General features: G+C 44.9%; 1 protein-coding gene across 4 annotated transcripts in view; it reads right to left on the bottom strand.

Moving 5' to 3' along the window:
• TAFA1 (TAFA chemokine like family member 1) overlaps positions 1-9118 on the bottom strand; it is a 223554-nt gene extending 214436 nt beyond the window's left edge. For 2 of the 4 annotated variants that reach the window (XM_040076559.1, XM_058422255.1), the window contains exon 1: positions 1649-1772. The gene's annotated coding sequence lies outside the window, so the exon portion shown is untranslated. Of the gene's footprint in view, positions 1-1648; positions 1773-2939; positions 4848-7319; positions 7417-8936 lie in introns of those variants that run through there. The other 2 variants (XM_040076558.1, XR_005702873.2) reach the window with 2 other exon arrangements.
• Between the last annotated feature and the right edge of the window lie 10153 nt (positions 9119-19271).

Genomic DNA, 19271 nt, shown 5'->3' with positions numbered 1-19271 from the left:
CCAAGACACATTGCTAAAATACTCCATCCCCAAAACTAAAAAGGCTATTGCTGACCCAGAAGGTAACAGTGCATTGTTTGGGGTTTTTTTTGCTTTCACAAGCTTTAATTATTAATCATGTTTCTGTCTACCAAACAAAGTAATTGTTTCTCCGAATTATGTTCCATTCCCCAGATGAAATCAGCTTCCTTTTGTTTGACCTGAGCATGTACAAGGACTGGAGTATGGCCAGACTGAATTTCAGGTATGTTCTATAAAAGATTTGATGTTTTCACAAAGCAGATTGTGTCAAAATTTTAAAAATAGTCCCTTTGCAGAGGGAAAAGACAATTTCTTTGTCTGCTGGTGCTCTCGGCCATCCAGTGTAGACAGCTGTGCTATTTCACACTTGTGCTCATGGCTGTACTAACTGGCCGAATTTCCCTCTGACTTGTGAACTTCAGCAGCTCTTTCTCGGTGCCTGCAAGGATTGGGAGGTTTGCAAGGCTCAGCTACGCTCCACATCGTCCAGTTCCCTTAACAGCACCTTCTGCTGCATTTCAGATGGCCAGATTAATCAAACTTCAGGCACTCTCCTCACCCAGCCAATGACGGGATGCTGCTCTCTAGCTAATAATCCAATCAGCTGAACATCACATTTTCACAGAGCGAGAAAGACTTTGAAAGATTAAATCTCTCACATGGAAAAAAATCATGTATTTACCAAAAAAAAAAAAAAAAAAAAAAAAAAAAAAAAAAAAAAAAAATTAAAAAAAAAATCTGCATGCAATATCAGGGGATTTCTACATCAGGATGATGAACAATATTAAAATAGTGAAATGCTGTGGTGATAGAATGCATGCATATAAATCCTTTTTTTTTTTTTTTTTTGCCCTGATTTTAAAGCAGCAGAGTCTTTGGGAAGCTTTTTAAGTCTAATTAGTTGAGATGAACCACATAAACTGACAAGTATAATTAATAGAGAATACCAAAACATTATTTTGATCAGCATGAGGCTCTTCCTTTCCCTGTACTGAGTGCTTGATGCACTGCTTGGTGTATAATTAATTTCATTTCCAACGGTTTGCTTTGCAGTATACAATGCACTTTTTCTCCTCTCTTTTTAGACCCATTTATCTTGCAAAACAGATGCAATCTCCTCAGATCAGGGAGCTCCCGGGAGGCTTCCCGTGTCTCCAGGAATTAACACCTTCTTGTCATAATTGGTGCTCCCGTGCTTTTTATACCACAAGGCAAAGGGAAAGGTGAGCCTCACGCGGGGGGATTCCAGGTATTCAGGTTATTTAAACTGAACTTTAAAAATCCCAGCCAAAGAGCAAAACTTCCACCACCTGCTAAAAGCTCCCGTGTCGTTCCTCCAGCATCATGCTCCTAGCACATGGACAGCAGGCATGCTTTACCCACTCAGGCTTTATTATTAGTTCTTGTGGGTTTTTTAAAATATAAAAACCTCTCCCAAACTGCGCTATTTCAAACTACTTTAGCTCAAACTCGGTATTTCTCGCAAATATTTCTTCATGCACTCGTTCGTCAGCAAACTGTCACACGCATGATTTTACCCAGAGATCGTTTTATAATTAGTCTAGAAACAGAATATTTTCCACTTATTATCTGATGAGTTCCAGATCTGCTTTCTGAAGCTCCTTACCTGAGTAATCCAACCAAGAGCAGAGCACTCTAGTAGTGTTCATCGGAAAGATCTAATACTTTTTTAAATCCATCTGTATCACAATAAGGGATTTCTTTTATAGCTTCCCAATAATCTTCTTTCTCGGGATTAAAAGTAGGAAAAAAAAAAAAATCAAAAATCTCTTTTCCGTTACAAATCCTGTTTCCAGAGTAGAGAAGACATCTGATCCCTCAGACTGCCGTCAGAAAAGTGGCCGAGGTTTGAGGGGTGGAAACCTTCTCATTTTCACCCTTAAATCATCTCCTAGCATCCCCCTCTGCGCCGGAGGAGCCCTCCGAAGGGATGCGGCGAGGATCCGCGGCTCGGGGGCGAGCGGCGGCTCCGCACGGGCGGCGAGGAAAGGCGGCGGTCCCGGCTCCCGGAGCCTATTTCAACACATCCCTGCTCGGGAGAGCATCACATGTGCCTTAAAGCGACACAGCCCCAGCCAGAGGCTGGAGCCGCATTTAAATAGCGGCAGCGGAGCCCGCACGGCGCAGGGGAGCGGCTGCTCCGGCTGCGGGAGGAAGGAGGGGATGGGCAGGAGGGGATGGGCAGGTGGGGATGGGCAGGGAGAGGATGGGCAGGTGGGGATGGGCAGGGAGAGGATGGGCAGGTGGGGTTGGGCAGGGAGAGGATGGGCAGGTGGGGTTGGGCAGGGAGAGGATGGGCAGGGTTGGGGATGGGCAGGGTTGGGGATGGGCAGGGTTGGGGATGGGCAGGGTTGGGGATGGGCAGGGTTGGGGATGGGCCGGGAGAGGATGGGCGGGTGGGGATGGGCAGGTGGGGATGGGCAGGGAGAGGATGGGCAGGGGTGGGGAATGGGCAGGGGTGGGGAATGGGCAGGGGTGGGGAATGGGCAGGGGGGGATGGGGGGGTGGGGATGGGCAGGGGTGGGGATGGGCAGGGGTGGGGAAGGGGCAGGGGTGGGGAAGGGGCAGGGGTGGGGAAGGGGCAGGGGTGGGGAAGGGGCAGGGGTGGGGAAGGGGCAGGGGTGGGGAAGGGGCAGGGGTGGGGAAGGGGCAGGGGTGGGGAAGGGGCAGCCAGGAGAGGGCTGGGGACCTGCTGGTGCCGCCCGCAGAGCCTTTATTCCCCAGCCTTATTTCGGCACTTAATTGCCGAGAGGAGAGGCAGACCTCAAGGGAGTGTTGCTCCCTTTGCACAGAGAGCGGCACATGCCCGGGAACGGGAGGTGGTGCAGGGAAAGTGCGAGGAGACCCAGCGGGGAGCAGGAGGATCCGATACGCTCCCAGGGGCTGCCAGCACCTGGCCCAAACTCTGAGCGGAATCTCTTCTTCCAACCCCATTTCCCAGGCATCTCTGCGGACAATGGGCAAAGAGCTCTGATTTGCTCCCAAATGCTAAAGCTCAGCTGTGCCGGGTTATTTATTGCAGTTATTTATTCTCCACGTTTTAAGTGGCCATTTACGGGAATGGAGTGGCCTCCTCTCCCTCTTGTACCATATGTAATTATTTTTTTTTAAAGAGCCATTGTATAGACTTAGTACATACCATTCACTCGGTGTTACAGCTCTTATGTCTGCCTACAAAAGAGGAAGGGCTTGGAGACAAAACAGAAACTCCCATTTTAAGAGCCCAGGATGTGTGCTATAACACAGTGGGGGATTATTTCTTTCTCCCCTGCACAACCTGTGCGAGAAGAGTGTGCCACCTTCGCTGCTCACCAGCACAAGACGCCAAACAATCATAAATAACACCAGGACTAAGTGCACTTATGCTCAAGTACTTCCATCTCAGCACCTGAGGACATCCATCTCGGTGGAGACTCACTGAGAGGTGCAATGAGTTCACCTGACAGATCACACGCTCCTCTGGAGCTGCTTTATTTTCCTGGGCAACACCTACCAAGTTACCTGGCCCTGCAGACCAACAGAAATGTTATACATAAATGTTAAGGCTTTGTTACAGCCTTAACACAGGTGGTGACAAGTGGGTGTGACAAAGTGACACAGGAGATGATGGACCTTCCCCGCAGGTCACAACAGCAGGTCCCCGAGCAGAGCTGGGGATGAGAGAGTGCTCAGGCCAAGACTCACATGACCAGAGATGCTTTCAAGGGGTCAACATTTTCTTTTTAGGTGCTTTGTTTGAAAACACATGGAACAAGTATGATGACATAATGATATTTTGTTGAATTGAAGTTGCGTTTTCCTGAAGAATTTCCTTAGACACTGAAAGACAGCGAAGAACTGACGTAGTTATTACTTTATGGCCTCAGAAAAAGCAGATGAGAGACAATAAAATACCATGAAGTACTGATGAGCAAGGTAGTTACCCAGGATCAGGCACAGCCCAGAGCAGGACTCAGCAGGAGGAGGCTGCTGGGGTTTTGTGCCAAAGCCATAGAGAGGCTCAAGGAGTTCAATTCCAGAGGAATACAAGGAGATTTCTGCAGCTCCTTTGAGGAGCAGGTGATGGGAACTTAATTGAAAATAAGATATTTAAAATATTTAAGATATGTCCCTTTTAGGACTTGGTGGAAAAGATACAGGTGAAAAGGACTTCATGGAGTGGGGAGGTGTGAAGACAGATGAAGGAGAAGCGTCTCAAGCAGATGCAATCTTCTAAGAAACTCAAAAGCCTCATGGACAGCAGGAAGAATCAGACAAATTGTGACCACACACCTTGGCAGAGCAGGCAGGGACAGATTTATGCAGGATACAGATTTATGTAAGGTACAGCAGAACTGTCACTCTGCCAAGCACTGCTAACTCCCAGCTCCATGAGGCTAATGCCACCATAACCCCTGACAGATGCTGCTATTGCTCAGGACAAGCTCTGCAGAAACAGGGGATGTGTTGCTTCTGCGGGGTAGGGGGGAGATCAGAGGGACAGAGAGAATATTAAACAGGTTGTGCTTGCAGCCTCTCCCCTGCCCTGGCTCCCAGCATCAGACAGGAGCACAGGAGTCCTTGGCAAATCTTCCAGAAGCATCCTCACACCTGCTTTGATGTCTTCGCTGCCAATTTTAACTTTCAGTGGACCAACAGGACATCAAACATTTTCCTCTTGCCCTCTTCGCTAAGCACAGTGTCACATTCACCTGATGCTTTGGGGCTTTACCTCAGCCTCCTCACTTGGATCTGTCAGGGAGGGGAGGATGCTCTACAAGCACCCCTGGGCCTGTGCTGAATGCAGGGCTCCTGACACTGACACACTGGAAAGAGGGAAAAAAAAGGAAGTTAAAAAAGACCAGAGCGAGGAGTCTGCACATTCCAAAATGCTTTCTCATTTAAAGGGAGGGCTGACAGCAATTTGTCTCTAGACAAAAGGGAGATGGGGACCAAAGGTGGTGCCCTGTGGAATGGAAGCTCCTGGCAGTGCTGGGGCAGGATGAATCCATGCCCTGCAGAGGGGCAGAACACCCTTTGGGTTATTGTGGTCCGTGTATGACTGCTGGGAGGTGAAGTGTCGGGGGGGTCCTTAAACCCCACCCTGACACCTGATGGGATGGAGGAGAGGACAGAGAGCAGCACCTGGGCTATCCCAGCTGGAGAGCATGGAAACTGCCGAGCCACAGCTCTGAATGACTCCACGGGGTTGCTGGCACAGCTGCCACAACCAGACCATTACACTGGATGATATTTCCAAGGTGAAGGAAGCTTGCAAAGGGTCAGCTGGAATCCAGCTCTCTGCGAGAATCTGCCCCACACCCAGGGCTGCATGCACAAGGAGAACAGCCCTTCCCTCCTGCTTCCACCATCCATCTAGAGATGCCAAGCAAATGACAAAAATAGGCAAACAAAAATAAATGCTCTTCCCTGCCTGGACCTCTATTTGTCACAATTTTCTGGGCACACAGAAAAGGAGAGCATATGCAACTCCGGCAGGCTCACACAGACGGCAGATTGGTGCCTGCACCCAAACAGGGGCCTCTGGCCTCTGCTTTCTGCATTCTGCCTCCTCTGCCTCTCTCTCCTCCTCCCCCACACCTGCCTTTTCCCCATGAAGAGGTTTAACATGACACATCCCAGGCTCATGTTCCACAGGGTCTGGGGAAGGCTCAGCACCTTGGAAATGCAGAGCTCCTCAGTTCTGGTGTGCTCCTGGGACAATGAAGCTCTGCTTTTCACAGATTGCGTTCTCCACCCCTCCCAGCTGCTTCCACCCACCCTACAAAGCTCCTTCCCTCATCCCAGACCTCGCCTTGGCTGCTGCCTGGGCAACAGGCGCTGCACTCTGCAGCTCCTCCCTACCTAAATGTCCCTACCCAGGTGAGCCAAGTGTAGTCTCACAGCAGGTTTTACCTCAGTCCCACCAAAAGCCACACTTCTGACGCTCATCCCAGCTTCACAACATTTGTGGAAGCTTTTTTTCAAAATTCTGGCAGAGCAGTTTTGCTTGGCCCCCTCACCTCCCCACAGAGTTTTTGCTCCATTGGGAACCATCCCACATGGAAAAGCAGCAGCTGAGCGTGTGAAGATTGAGCTGCCCACGTGTGACTGCCTGAACAGCAATGCCAGTGAGCCCAGGGTAAAACCAGCCAAGGAATCCTCAGCCAGGGCCCTGAGCCTCCCTGTGTTTCTTGTTCTTGGTTGCTTTCCTTTCCCCCAGTGGAACAGGAAACACAAAGAGGATTCCTTTGGTACAGGGAGAGCACAAGTTCAGCTGGACACACAAACACAACCCACATGCAGTGCATGAGTGCAGCACTGTTTGATGTTCTGCATGCACATCCCCTCCCTGCTCAGCCAGGTGCTCTTCATGTCTAGAACTTTTGATACATTCCCAGGAAAGCCTTCCTTGTCCTGTCCTTTTCTCAGTCCTCAACGCTTTTCTCCCTCTCTTGCAGGACATCTAATCCAACCCCGGTGATCAAACTGAGTCTATTTCCTCTCTTGCCGTTCCTATGTCTCCAATGACAGCACGAAATCCTTGTCTGTGCTGTCAGGTTTTCTTCTCCTATAGCTTTTTCCAGTGACAAGAGAAGATGCAGTGTTTTTCCTGGAGGCAAACAAGAAAATCTTAGCTAGAAAGATACAACATTTTTCATTAAGGGAATGAACACCAAGGATTTGTCTGGCTGTAACCACAGCCTCCACTGACCCACACAAAGACCACGCACACGGAGCCTAAAAGAGCAGAGCTGAGCAACATTTGCAGGGAAGCTTCTTCCCATGGGAGCCCAGGGGCTGGTGCAGACAGTTATTGTCCCACTTCAAGTACAGGATGTTGGGAAATTTGCTGTTTCCAGCACAGGTGCAGACACATGGACACGGAGGATCAGCCAAGGCAGCAGCACAGCGCACTCAGAGGAGATGCTCCACCTGCCGCTCTTGGTACCTGGAGCTGGTGGCTCCTTCCCACCCTCTTATCTCATGGCACATCCCTGCTCTGCCTCTCTCCTTGCTGCCTCAGCCACACCAAACTTGCTTGGCAGAAGCAGCGGTTTTGTCAGCCATCCCCAAATATACAGGGAAGATCCAACCAGGAAGATGACACAATCACAGGGGAAAAGAAACCAGCCAAAAAAACCCCAACCAAACAAAACCCCACAACAACCACACGAGCGCAATAAGTATCTTGCACTGGAAAACAAGAAAGAATTAAATGACAAGTCTAAATGTTGACAAAAGCAAGAAGTGAAAACAGAACACAAAAGGAAGGATTCTCATGATTCCCAGCCTACCTTAAACGTGTGGCTGCTCCTGGTCAGAGGGATGTCTGGTCTTCACAATTACTGTGTTTGGGAGGCAGTAATCCTGCTTTTCACACTTTTCCAAAGCCTAAGAGGGGAGGGAAAGAAAAAAGAACACATCTATATTTGTCAGGGAAGTTTATATCACAAAAGTTTGTGTCCTAGTTATTTTTAAAGTATGTAGGACAATGCACACAAAAAGTCTCAGCCCTTATCTAGAGCTTGCCATTAGCTGACAAGATCAGCACTTGCTAAGGATTAACAAGATGAATTGTCTGTGCGTTGCACATTATCATCATGCAAAGAAAAAGGATTTCAATAGCATTCAATACATTTTAAACATAACCAGCAAAACATGACTGTGCTCAGGATATCATGGCAGGTAAAGCATCATGTAGTGGAGATGAGTTGTCTTTTTAGTTTCAGTTCAGAGATACCAAAAAGCAAAGAAATCTAAGTTAAAACAGCCCATGAACTGATAGCAGTTCATGGTTTCTTGTGATACTGTTATCCTTTATCTGTACATCTGCTGTGGAGATCATCTTGACCTGAAAATCCAGAATATTTTCATGGGTTCCCAAATTTGTCCCAGCACAAGCTCAGCGCCTCCAGCTGATTCTTAAAAGAGCTAGCTAGAACCCATTACACAAAATGCTGTTGGAATACTCCCAGTTTGAAAACAAACTATTACTTCTGTCAGGCTGCAGATGCTTTTCCAGACCAGCTAAAACCCCATTGCAGGCAAGATCCACCTACTGTGGACAAATCATGGGTCAGAGGCTGCAGGAACTGAAAATTGCTGTATCTGTAGCCAGAGGGGACATTTGGCATTTGATATATCACTTTTATTACATCAAACATCGGTCCTCAAACACAGGTTTAGCATCTGCTTCTGCTGCTGAAAAGTCAACTTTTACATGAAGGCGCAGGTGTTTTTAATATTTACAGCATAAACAAAATAAATCCAAGAAAAGCAAAGCCATTCAGAAACTTTGGGGAGCAAATCACTATGGTGAGAGCTCAGATACGGTCACTGGGTTACATTCGCTCCCTGTGTTCCTAAATTTCAGTTAAACTTAATAAAAGGTAGGTCTCCATTATTATTTCAGTAGCTTTAGAAGCAGGGTTGGACTAGATGGTCTTCAGAGCCCCCTTCCAACCCCAGCCATTCTGTGATTCTGTCATTATCACGAAGCAATAAAAAAGGAGGCTTCAACAGCAGTTAAAAGAAGCCACCTCTGTCAAATTTGACATATTTCAGACATCAACATAGAAACAAGACAATCTAGGGCACAAATTTCCCCCTAAAACATTGCGGCAATTAAGCCCCAGCAAACCAACCCCTCTCTCCTCCGTGAGAGACTTCCCCAGCCCAGCCAGCCTTCCACCTTTTCCTGGCACAGGGACAATTGTAGGAAAAGCAGCCAAATCCATACAAAAAGTTGTCACACAGACCAAAATACAAAAATACATTAACTCTTTTCCAGTCCCCACCACTGCCAGAAGAAAAAATTCCCCCAACAAACCATGAAAGCTCAAAGCGCAAACCATGAACACAAACAGTAAAGCACTCCACAACCTGCAAAATCCTATTTCCCAAAGACTCACCTTAACAAAACCAAACAAAAACCCCCAAAAATGGAGCTGAAGTCAGAGACAGGTTTAGTTCTTGTTTGTTTTCCTCTACCTTAGACTGCCTTTTTTTTTTTTTTTCCTCTCTCTCTCTCTAAGATCTTCCCCAGCTTCAAAGACAACAAAACCCACCACCTTTCTCTACCTCTCAGTGTCCTTCCTCCTTGCTGGGAGCTTTTATAAACTCAAACCACTTGAGCACAGGGAGGAGCTGGTTTGAAGGCTCAAAACCCCCTCAGGTGCACAGTTTTATTTTAGTTAGAGTAAATCCCAATGCTCAGGCACACCCAGGCTGATGGGGGAAAGGTGCCAGGGTGGTTCTGTGCCAGGAGCGCCGCAGGGAGCTCAGAGCTTCTCCTGGCTGTGAAATGTTTCCAGACACCCAGATCTGCCCAGTGCACATCCTGGCATAGCCCAGCACCTCTTTTGGAAAGGAAGTTTTGGCTGGTGCCAAAGGAAAATGCAAGAGGCCGGATCAGCTGTGCAGTGTTGCACTTCTGGTCTCTCTAAGTGCAGGTGCTACCCTGAAAATAACACTTTAAAGTCTTCTTACTCTGCCTTTGCCTCAGCTGCAGAGCAAATCTCAGCTCTTACATTACACCAGGGGATTGACACAACAGCTGATTTGCAAACCCATGTATTTTCTTATGCTTTGTCATAAATACTGACAGCATTGGGAAAAAAAAAAAAAAAAACCCCAAACATTATCAAATTGAGAGGTTTCTGTGCTACTGGTTCCCTGCAGTGTGGACTCTTGTAATGGAATCACTCTATGATATTAAATTATACTTCAGTTTATTACTTCTAAAATGCCCTGGATTGTGCAGGGGCACAGCGTGGCCTCCCCACGCCTATTTTAGCCTGCTTGGACATCCTCAGACTAGAGGTGCTACATGAGGAAATGCAGTTATGGATGAAATACACTGCTGCGCAATACTATAGCCTAGGGTTCATAGGAAAATCGTTGAAAAGATAAAGCAGGCAGACAGCAACAATTTTTGCCTCCAGTTATGTTCATGAAAAAACCCACCCACAACCAACCAAAAGAAAAAAAAAATCATAAAACAACACAAAAGAAGCCATTAAAGAGGGTGGAAATGAGAGTCTGGGGGAAAGATCTCCCACTGGAACAAAAAAAGCTGAGAATGATCATGAATATGTGACATACAACAGCCAATATTCCCTGATGCCATTGTTTAAACAATTAAGATTTAGTTCCTTGTCACGGCTATGATCTTTGTCATTATTTAAGAAAAACACTCTAAGCACTCTCTTTCACACATCTCTGTTCACTGGGCCAGGCAGGAGCTGCAGCCAGAGCACAGAGTGCTGTGCTGGTGCTGCAAATGGTGAGGTTGAGTAGGGAATTAGTGCATGAAATGAGCAGGATGAAAAAAAATCATACACTCTTCTGCCTCTGCTTCAAAACAGGTTGGTTGATTGACAGCAAACCCCATATAATAGCTCCTTCCAGGCAGATGGCAAGATCATGGTTTGCTCTTCAGTCACAATTTTCTGCTGCCTCTCACAACCCAACCCATCTCCAGAATCTTCCAGTAAAGAGGGGCCTGGGCTGCTTCTTATGTGTTTTACAAGGCTCACATCAAAGCTTAGGGATTAATATTTTGACTAGTTATCTTATTCCATTTTGTAAAAATTCTCCTCGAATTTGCCTCCAACATCTCCTGGCTGATCGTCTGCAGATAATAGCTGCAGAAATCCACACAAAAGCGACTCGTAAATTCCTGAGCCACCCCTGACAGACAATACTCCTCAGAACTCTTGTGTAGGTGTTGAAAATCTTGCCATACATCTCCAGCTCTCTCAGCACATATTGTTTTTAGGCTGCCATCTGCTAATGCACAGTCCCACCCTAAGAGAGATGCAGGGATGAATGCTCCGGTCTCCAGGCTGCTCTGATTTCAGATTTTTATTTCTTCCTAATTTCTTTCCATTTTTTTTTTTTTTTTTATTTCTCCCAACACTCAGACCCTGTCATTCTTAACCCTGAGTGTAGCTGCACAGTTCAACAGACCTGCTCACACCGCTGCTAATTTCCAGTGGTAAAGGGCATTCATTGAGCACTGCTCAGGCACTGCTTTAATGAACCAAAGCAATGCTCCAGACAATGTGTCCCTGCAAGCAGATTCATTTGTCTTCGTGTCAGCTGCATGTAGAGAGGTGTTGGGACAATCAGGAGCTCTGGAAACACTCATTTCCCACGCATGGGCGTTAGAAGGATGTGCATTGAGTTGGTGGCAAGGGAAGAAGACAGCTCCTGGAGACACGAAATGGGTAACATCTCGAGCAAAGCAAGCCACGGCCATCACAGTGCAGAATGTCAGGATCAAATTATCCCGTTAAATGAGGAATGATGAACATTACACCTGACTGATTCTCTTCTTCACTGAAATTGTCAGCAGTATTCTTTTTCTTACTGCTGATTCTGCTTCACTACCAAGCACATTAGCAAAATTTATAAGATGATATTTGTTTTTTTCTTGTTAGAAAACAAATTTATAATAGCTAATTTACATTAAGTTCCCTATGTGGAATCCATCATTAAAATACATTGGAAGCTGCAAATTTAATGCTAGGAAAGTGAAGAGTATATTATCACTTGCCAACTGAAATTTATCTGTTTTGATCCTTTTTTAAAATTCCTCTTCTCCCACACATCCCCTTTACTACCCCACCCTCTTCTCAGGTTTTCAAAGATTTTGTTGTCATTTAGTCCTGAATAAAATCCAAGAATCCACTGCAGGCTCTGTACACCAAATTGTTGTTCGTGCCACACTCTGACTTCTTTGCACCAGGCAGGGAAGTCAGAGTAAAGGATCGTACACAGTGCATTGGAATTCCTTCTTGTATTTCTTGAAGAGAAAAAGATGAATAAAAGAGGGCCAGGAAAACAAAATAGGGATGGGAAAATGAAACTATGAAGGGCTGTGTGTTTAAAAGAGGTACAACTGGTAGTTTTGCTTTCTTTCCCACCTTGTACAGCAACCCTCTCTTTCTTTCCCTAAATGGTACAAAAGTGCTTTGATAGACTGAAGTTATGTTTTCCTTGATTTCAGTAATCAAGGCAAGTCAGGACAATCTTTTCCATTGAAAATAGATTTTTTTTTTCTTTTTTTTACATCTGAGCAACAGTAGCAGTTTTTGTTTCATCTACCTCTGCTCCGGCAGAAGATTGCAACAGCCTTTTTGTAAGCTTTTAGTTGCTGGAGATATAAACACCCTCTCCAGAGCATGGCAGATGAATTCTCCTGCAATGAAATAGAATACCTTCCAGAGAGCTTGAAAGCAACTAATAGATTTTCAGTAAATGATGAAAATTGGCTTAATGTTGCATAAATAAAGATATTTATGCAACCTGGAATGCAACTGTACCACAAGCAGGCTAGGTCCTACTTATGGTACCAAATCTTTCTTTTGCCAGTTTGCACAGATCCTTAATGGACATGGGGTAATTTGCTGCCCTCCTGAACCTCCCCTGATACAGTAATCATTGTTATATTTTAAATATGAATCATTTTCCAGGCAATATCCAGCTGGCTCCTCCTTCCATTTTCCCACAGGGGGATGAAAGATGTTAAACTGTTCTCTTCACAATTAAATTCATGAAACACTTAAATTCTATGGCAGTCAGACACCAAGGAACAGGAAAATCATTTCATCTCATAATGTTTTAGAGCCCCTAGGCAAATGTAAACACTGTATGTGATAGAGGAAGGATTTATTGCTGCTGTTGAACAGAGAATCTGCAGATTTATTTGTATGTCCTGCAGATTTTTGAGGATAATTTATTTATTACAGAATTTTGGTAAAACGATTATCTAGGAAGTTTGAACACGCCAGACTCCTTTGTGCAGGGATGCACTTCAAACAAGAAGATCCAGAACCAAATCAATCTGTATTGAGCACTGGCCCGTACCAGTGAATCATTGCTGCACTCACTCTCCTGCCTGACCATAAAAGGGTTTGAGGTCTCACATATCCCAGCTTCTTGAGGCCAAGAGACATTTGATAAGTGACAAGTGATGCTGGAGACACATTAAACTTAGGCAGGGAAGTATCTAAGTCGCCCTTATAGTCTTGTAAATATTTTACCCAAGAATAGTTTCATTAATTTCGCTGAAAAAAAACCATCAATAAACTCTGCTTCCAAATGTTGCTTTAACCATTCATTTTTATATAGCTCAGGATGCCAAAGAGCATCAGTCTGAGTCAGTAAATCTCTGTTAGGACATCAAATTCATAGAAATATTGGTAAAAATAGGACTTTATGTCATGCTACTCTACTTTTACAGGAAGCACTTGGCTGCACTGGAGTCTCCTCTGCCCCAGCAGTACGAGGCAGCCTTGGGAACTGGCTGGGAAACAAAAGGAGGATAATTCCAGTATCATGGCAGAGGCTGAGAGGCAGCTTCCAACAGCAGCCAGCAGTGGATTGTGCTTGTGGGAGCAGCCACCCACACTCTCATGTCTGCCCCTGTGGATATCCCAGCTCCAGCCATGGTTGGTCATCCTGCTCCTGCCCAACACGCTGACTCTCCTCGAAATATTTGGGAAGGAGCCACCTCCTCCTTCACAGCTCCATCCAGGAGATCCAGCAGAGCTGTCTGAGCTCTGACCACAGCCTGTGGCCATGCCCCAGCACAGCTGAAGTGTAGGAATAGGGTAAAAAGCTGGCCTGACGTTTCTTCTAAGTGCAGCTCACAAGTAATCTCTGAGTCCCCAGGTGAAGCTGTTTTGAGAAGGAGAAGTTCCTTTAACACAACAATCTGTTCTGAGGGTGAAAAATAACTGCGCCTGTAATAACAAAGGATTTGTCCCATGAGAATCAGGAAAGAAAATACGTAAACAATCTAAGACAGATTGAATGGACAAGTAAAATACCTTTTACTAACCAATAGAATAATCAACAAGAAAGCTATTAACCAATTACAAGTTGCCCTGGAGGTCTGTAGAAGCTGTGTAAAAGACAGCATGAAGCCATAATAAAGAAGCCTTCTGAACTTTTATGGTGTCACTGTGTGTGACACACTAAAGAAGATCACAGAGAGCCTGATCCTGAGCATCACTCCCCTGACACCTCACCACACATCCCTGCTGAAGGGTGCCTGGGACCAAGGGATTAAAAATCCTTTCTGTCCTCGTCTTACCCTCCACCCTTATTTTGTAGAACCAAGAGGAGACAGGAGACTTCTTGAAACAAAAGCGTAATTTCTGAATTTCTCTTCAAAGATGCCACAGAAATCACTCTGGAGCATCTGTCAAGCTGGCGTTCCCCAGAGAGTGCTTCAGCTCTTTGCTCTGGCTAACTTGAAGCGAGAACTTGAACCATATCTCAGATAACTGCTGTAGAGAATCAATTTTCAATTTCCTGCTGAACTTCAGATATATATTTAAATACTCAGTTCTTCTGGCATCTGGAAAGAAACCAACAATAAAATCAAATGGTCAAGCTACTCACCCGATAAGGGGAAAATCTGCAATGAATCAAACCAATGGGAGACTCAGACAGGGGCCTGAAGGGGAAATTTTCTCAGGATCGGTGTAAAATAAGCGCCATAATCTTAAAGGCTTTTTAACAAAAAGTACCCAGTTACTCAATGGCAAATTTGTGTAAACCGGAATATTTCTGTAGAATTCACAGTTCATTTTAAAGCAGTCTAATTTTTAGCAGAGGGGAAAAAATAGATGAAGTTCACTGTGAGGTTGGAATCAGTGACTTAATTAGAAACAAGGTTTAGCCAAAGAAGGAGAACCTCTGTTCTCAACAGAGAGACACTGGAGGAATGCTGATCTTCCTGAAGGCAATGAGTGTTTTGTCACTTTTCATGGCCAGACTTTTATCCTAATCACAGTCTCTACATCTCACTGTATGCTCTGATTAGGATATGGGTCTCTCAGCTCAGCAGTCGGCAGATTTGCCTTTATTTTTCTCAATCTTCCATGTCCTTAATAATAAGTAAGTTAATACAACAGGCCCTGAAGAAAATTCATGCTTTAAAACAAGGCCGTTGGAAAGATTAATATAAAAAGCCCGACAGCATTTTTGGCTGAGGTTTTATTTGAACAAAATTTCAACAAATAGACCAATGTTTCCCAAGAACATTAAAGTGTTATCAAGTGGGAAAGAACAGTCCCTAGCTCAGCTTCCAGAGAGACCAGCAAATGCATCTTTTTGCCTTCAGAAGGCAAAATGTTAACTATGATCATGGAAAATCATGGTTGTGAGGATGTATTAAACTGGAATACACAAGCTAGAAAGGGAGATAGCAAAAGAAACCTCCCAGCACCTATAACAGTCCTGCAGTTTTGCAGGGTGTTGCTGCTTTAAGATAATCAAAACAATAAAATGCCTCTCTCCCTTTAACCAGTAGTTGTAAGGCTGTATCTGAGAGTACCTGATGGGAAGATGGAACAAATACTTGTCTCTACAAAGCTCTGAATGCAGGAGCTTGTAAAACGCTTCTTTGAAGTCAGAGTGATTGCAAACTGAAGAGGGAAAGCCATGCCAACAGTATTAAACCAGCAACTGCAGGAGGTTTTATTTCCAGCTATGCCACTCCCTCAGTTTGCCCAGCTGATGAACCTTCTCCCCTCTGCAACAGGAAACAAGGGGAAATGACAGCAAGGTCTCAAGAGTAAGCTCATCTTGATGCTCCTCCCTGGGAGGGAATCAGGAAACAAAATAATAGGTATAATAGGCAGGTTGGTGACAACTGCAGAATTTCTTGGGTTTCAGAGGTGTGAGAGTAGAATTGGGGAAAATTAATTGGGTTCCAATTCTTTCCTCACTCTGTGAAAATGCATGAGCAACTACGGGCAAAAATGCCAATAGTAGTAATGGTAATGTAATAATAAATATGACAGGAATTGCCTGAAAAATATTAATTTGCGAGCTAGGGCTTTTCAAAACTCCTATTCAGAGAGGTGTTTGGAGGCTGCTTCTTGCAGAATGGCAGAACACCAATTTTAGAAGGGTTTTGGTGCAACCTCCTGAGCGGTACCCCTGCATGGCAGCAGAGCAAGGCTCCACCCTGCCATGGATCTGTGGCAAAGATGAGCTGTGTCCAAGGAAAGGCTCTGTCTGTGCTGTAGTTCCTTCCCTCCAGCTCTGTGTACCTGCCCATCACTTCCCCTCATGCTTCAGGTGGTAAATACAGGACAGTAAATAATTTACACTTCAGTGTAAATACAAGGAAAGGAGTGGGATAAAAAGGAGGGTCCCCATCAGTGCTACAGCTCAGCTCAGCTTAACCCTCATGGCATCATGGCCAGGTTGAACTGGGCTTTGGAAAATCTGGTCCAGTGGAAGGTGTCCCTGCTCATGGCAGGAGGGTTGGAACAAGATGATGTTTGAGGCTCCTTCCATTTCAAGCTATTCTATGGCTCAATGATCCCTAAATCTTGAAATACCGTCTGCATCTTTTGCACAGAAGTGTGTCTTGGAAAGCTGTCCTCTAATTCTACTCATGGAATTCAGTAGTAAATTTCCCATAGTTTCAAAGAGCTGGATCTATGTCAGTGTTTTTGAAAATGCCCCCCCTGCTGTTGCAGCGTCCTGAAGTGTATGTCATACACCTAAGTCAAAAATGTCCCTGTTCAGTGAGGAGACAGCATTGACAAAGGAGAGATCTCTTTGGTGGCCACCAGCTGAACATGGGCGTGGGTGGATGGACTCAGCTGCCTCTTCACGTGGAGAAATTCATGGTCTGTGTACCACAGCATGAACCACTGCATTCCATCCACCTTAGCCTGTAAGTGCGCAGCAAAATATCTCCCCAGCAAAGATCTTTGTCCTGGTGCATCCACAGGTGCCAGTGGTGCACCAGGATTTGATGTAGTCAAGAGAAGAAACCAAGCTCAAAGTCATTTGGTTTTAAGGGCAATTTAACCATCCTGGTATTGCTGAGTGGTTACGTGTATTTGAAAGAGAGAAAAGTAAATACCCAAAGGCTTCTTGTTTATGAGGTTGCAGTTTCAAGCGGTGTCTCTGTGGCAGAATAACGCAGGAGAATTTCTCTGTGGTGCCGATAACACAGGAGATAAGGCAGGTGCCAGTGCTATCAGCACCTGAGGAGCAAGAACCCATCAGCTTTGTATTTACCAAAGCTACCCAGCACTCATATTGTGTTTGCCTAATGATTAAATGGAATGACTTGCTTTTAATCAGGATGCCAGCTTGAGCAGCATAATGGAATTAGTCAGAGGTGAACACAGGATTCTGAGCCGAAAGGAGCACTTCATCACAACTTGTGAAACCTTTGCCGTTTCCTTGCCGGGCCACTGTGGGATGCTGGGCTCCTTGCTCAAACACAATATATCCAAAATCAAAGCAAATGCCCAGTTTCTGTAATTTTTTGTATCTACTCTCTTAGCCTGCAAGCTCAACCAAGTCTCAGCCAAGGATTTATTTTTTTTCCTTAAGATAATATGCATTAATAATTTGTTCATGTCACATGGATGACATCTAACAGTTTATCCCAGTTATCATTAATAACTATTAATGACTGCCATTACAATGAAGCTGCATCAGCTCATAGCCTCACTTGCATTCATCTCATCTTTCATTTAATTAAGAAATTCAGAATGCTTCTCTTACAGGCAAGCTCTCTTACTTAAAAGGGCAGGGATCTGTGCATTTGATTGCTTTTTGAAATGTGGTAGATTACACTATTTAGCTGCTGTTATTGAGGTGTGGAATATATTATGTGTTTCCTTAATCCTCAAATACAAGTTATTGTCACTCCCAGGGAAGCTACAGCATATGGAAGTTTCAGATGCAAGCAAATCCAAATTGAATGAAGTCATGTTTTTTCAGTGCTGAGAAGGCTTAACAAATTCATGTAGACACTAATGAGTATTACTGGGCTTATAGAAGGTCACAGAAAATTAGACTGGCTTTTTAAGCCGTTATTACAGATTTTCTCATTGTTAGATGCTGAGCTCTCTCCTATTAATGCAGCTTGCTCTGCTTTCGGCCATTGGACAAGGTCTGAGCTCCAATGGCACGGCTATCTCTTCACACTCTTTGTTTCTTTAGTAACCATGTATTTTCCCCAAGTTTAAGGATTTGGCAGGATTTAATTTCTAACTTTAACTTACTGGTTTCTTCCAGAAATTTGCCTCATGTCTATTCTGCAAACAAAATTGGCATGCAGTGCACAGTGTTTATTTACCTTGTTTCTCATCGGTATTTGGTGGAATGTTGTAAAAACATCTGTAATGAGAAAAACATCAGTTTCTTGAAGGAACAGTGCTGGGTTTGGGCCTGGTGAAGTACCAGCGGAGTCAGCTGTTATCAGTGTGGCAATCTGCATGTAGAGTCAGAGCACTCAACAAGTCTTTCATTCATCGGGGATATCACCCTGTGTTTCAGCACAGTGCTACAAAAATGCCAGGACCCACAACATGCTCAAGGGTGAGGAGCTGAGCTGTGGAGGACACATTTCACCCACTGCAGTTTCTTGACATTAGAGGGCTCCATATTCCACAGAGTATTTGCAAAAGCAAATCTCATTTTGAGGTCAATAGAGATGACATTGGAAAGAGAATTATCAGCTGAGGTTTGATGGTGCTGCAAATTCAGCTTCTGAAGCTCCTCAGCTGAAAATTTCTGGGTTATATTTTGGAAAAACTGATGAACTAGGACATCTTTTCTGTCACCTTTTGTCCCCAGCAATGAGAAGAAAGGTGGAGCTGCCATGGCCCCTGTCCTGTGGCTGCGGTGCCTCTAGACAGAGGCTGCACAGGTACAGCTGCAGGTAGGTGCCACTCCCATGACACTGAGCGAGGGCACAACGGGCAGCAGGTCCTGCTCCCTGTCTTGCAGAAATCCTCAGTGTCCTCCTCTTGTCTTGCTGAGGAAGAAATTCCCATGAGCATCACAGAATGTCCCAGAGCAGAGTCTGGTGGCCCTTTGGGAAGCTGTGATCCTTGTGTAGAGCTGGGCACAGCTCTGCAGAAGCACTGGCAGGAAATCTGTGAATGTAAGAGCTCTTCCTCCACTTGGACAAGGAGATAAGGTAATCACTGTGGAACAGGAACAAATGTTTGGCTGCCATTATCTCATCTTCATGGCTCAACATATTAAGAAAAAAAAAAAAAAAACTTTTAAAATATTTAAATGGTCAGGCTCCAGAAGGAGTTTTTACATATAATGACTCAGCCTGGAGAAAGTGTAACCTGTCTTTGTTGTACTTCAAAGAGCCTAATCCTGACGATATCTTCCTAAGGAATAAACACTCTCATGAGCTGAACTAACCCTCTTCTAAGGAAGATAAAAGAGCTTCTCCA

This window comes from Hirundo rustica, chromosome 12 (genome assembly GCF_015227805.2).
Source record: "Hirundo rustica isolate bHirRus1 chromosome 12, bHirRus1.pri.v3, whole genome shotgun sequence".
Classification (NCBI taxonomy): Eukaryota; Metazoa; Chordata; class Aves; order Passeriformes; family Hirundinidae; genus Hirundo; species Hirundo rustica.
This window is presented reverse-complemented; position numbering and strand designations above follow the sequence as displayed.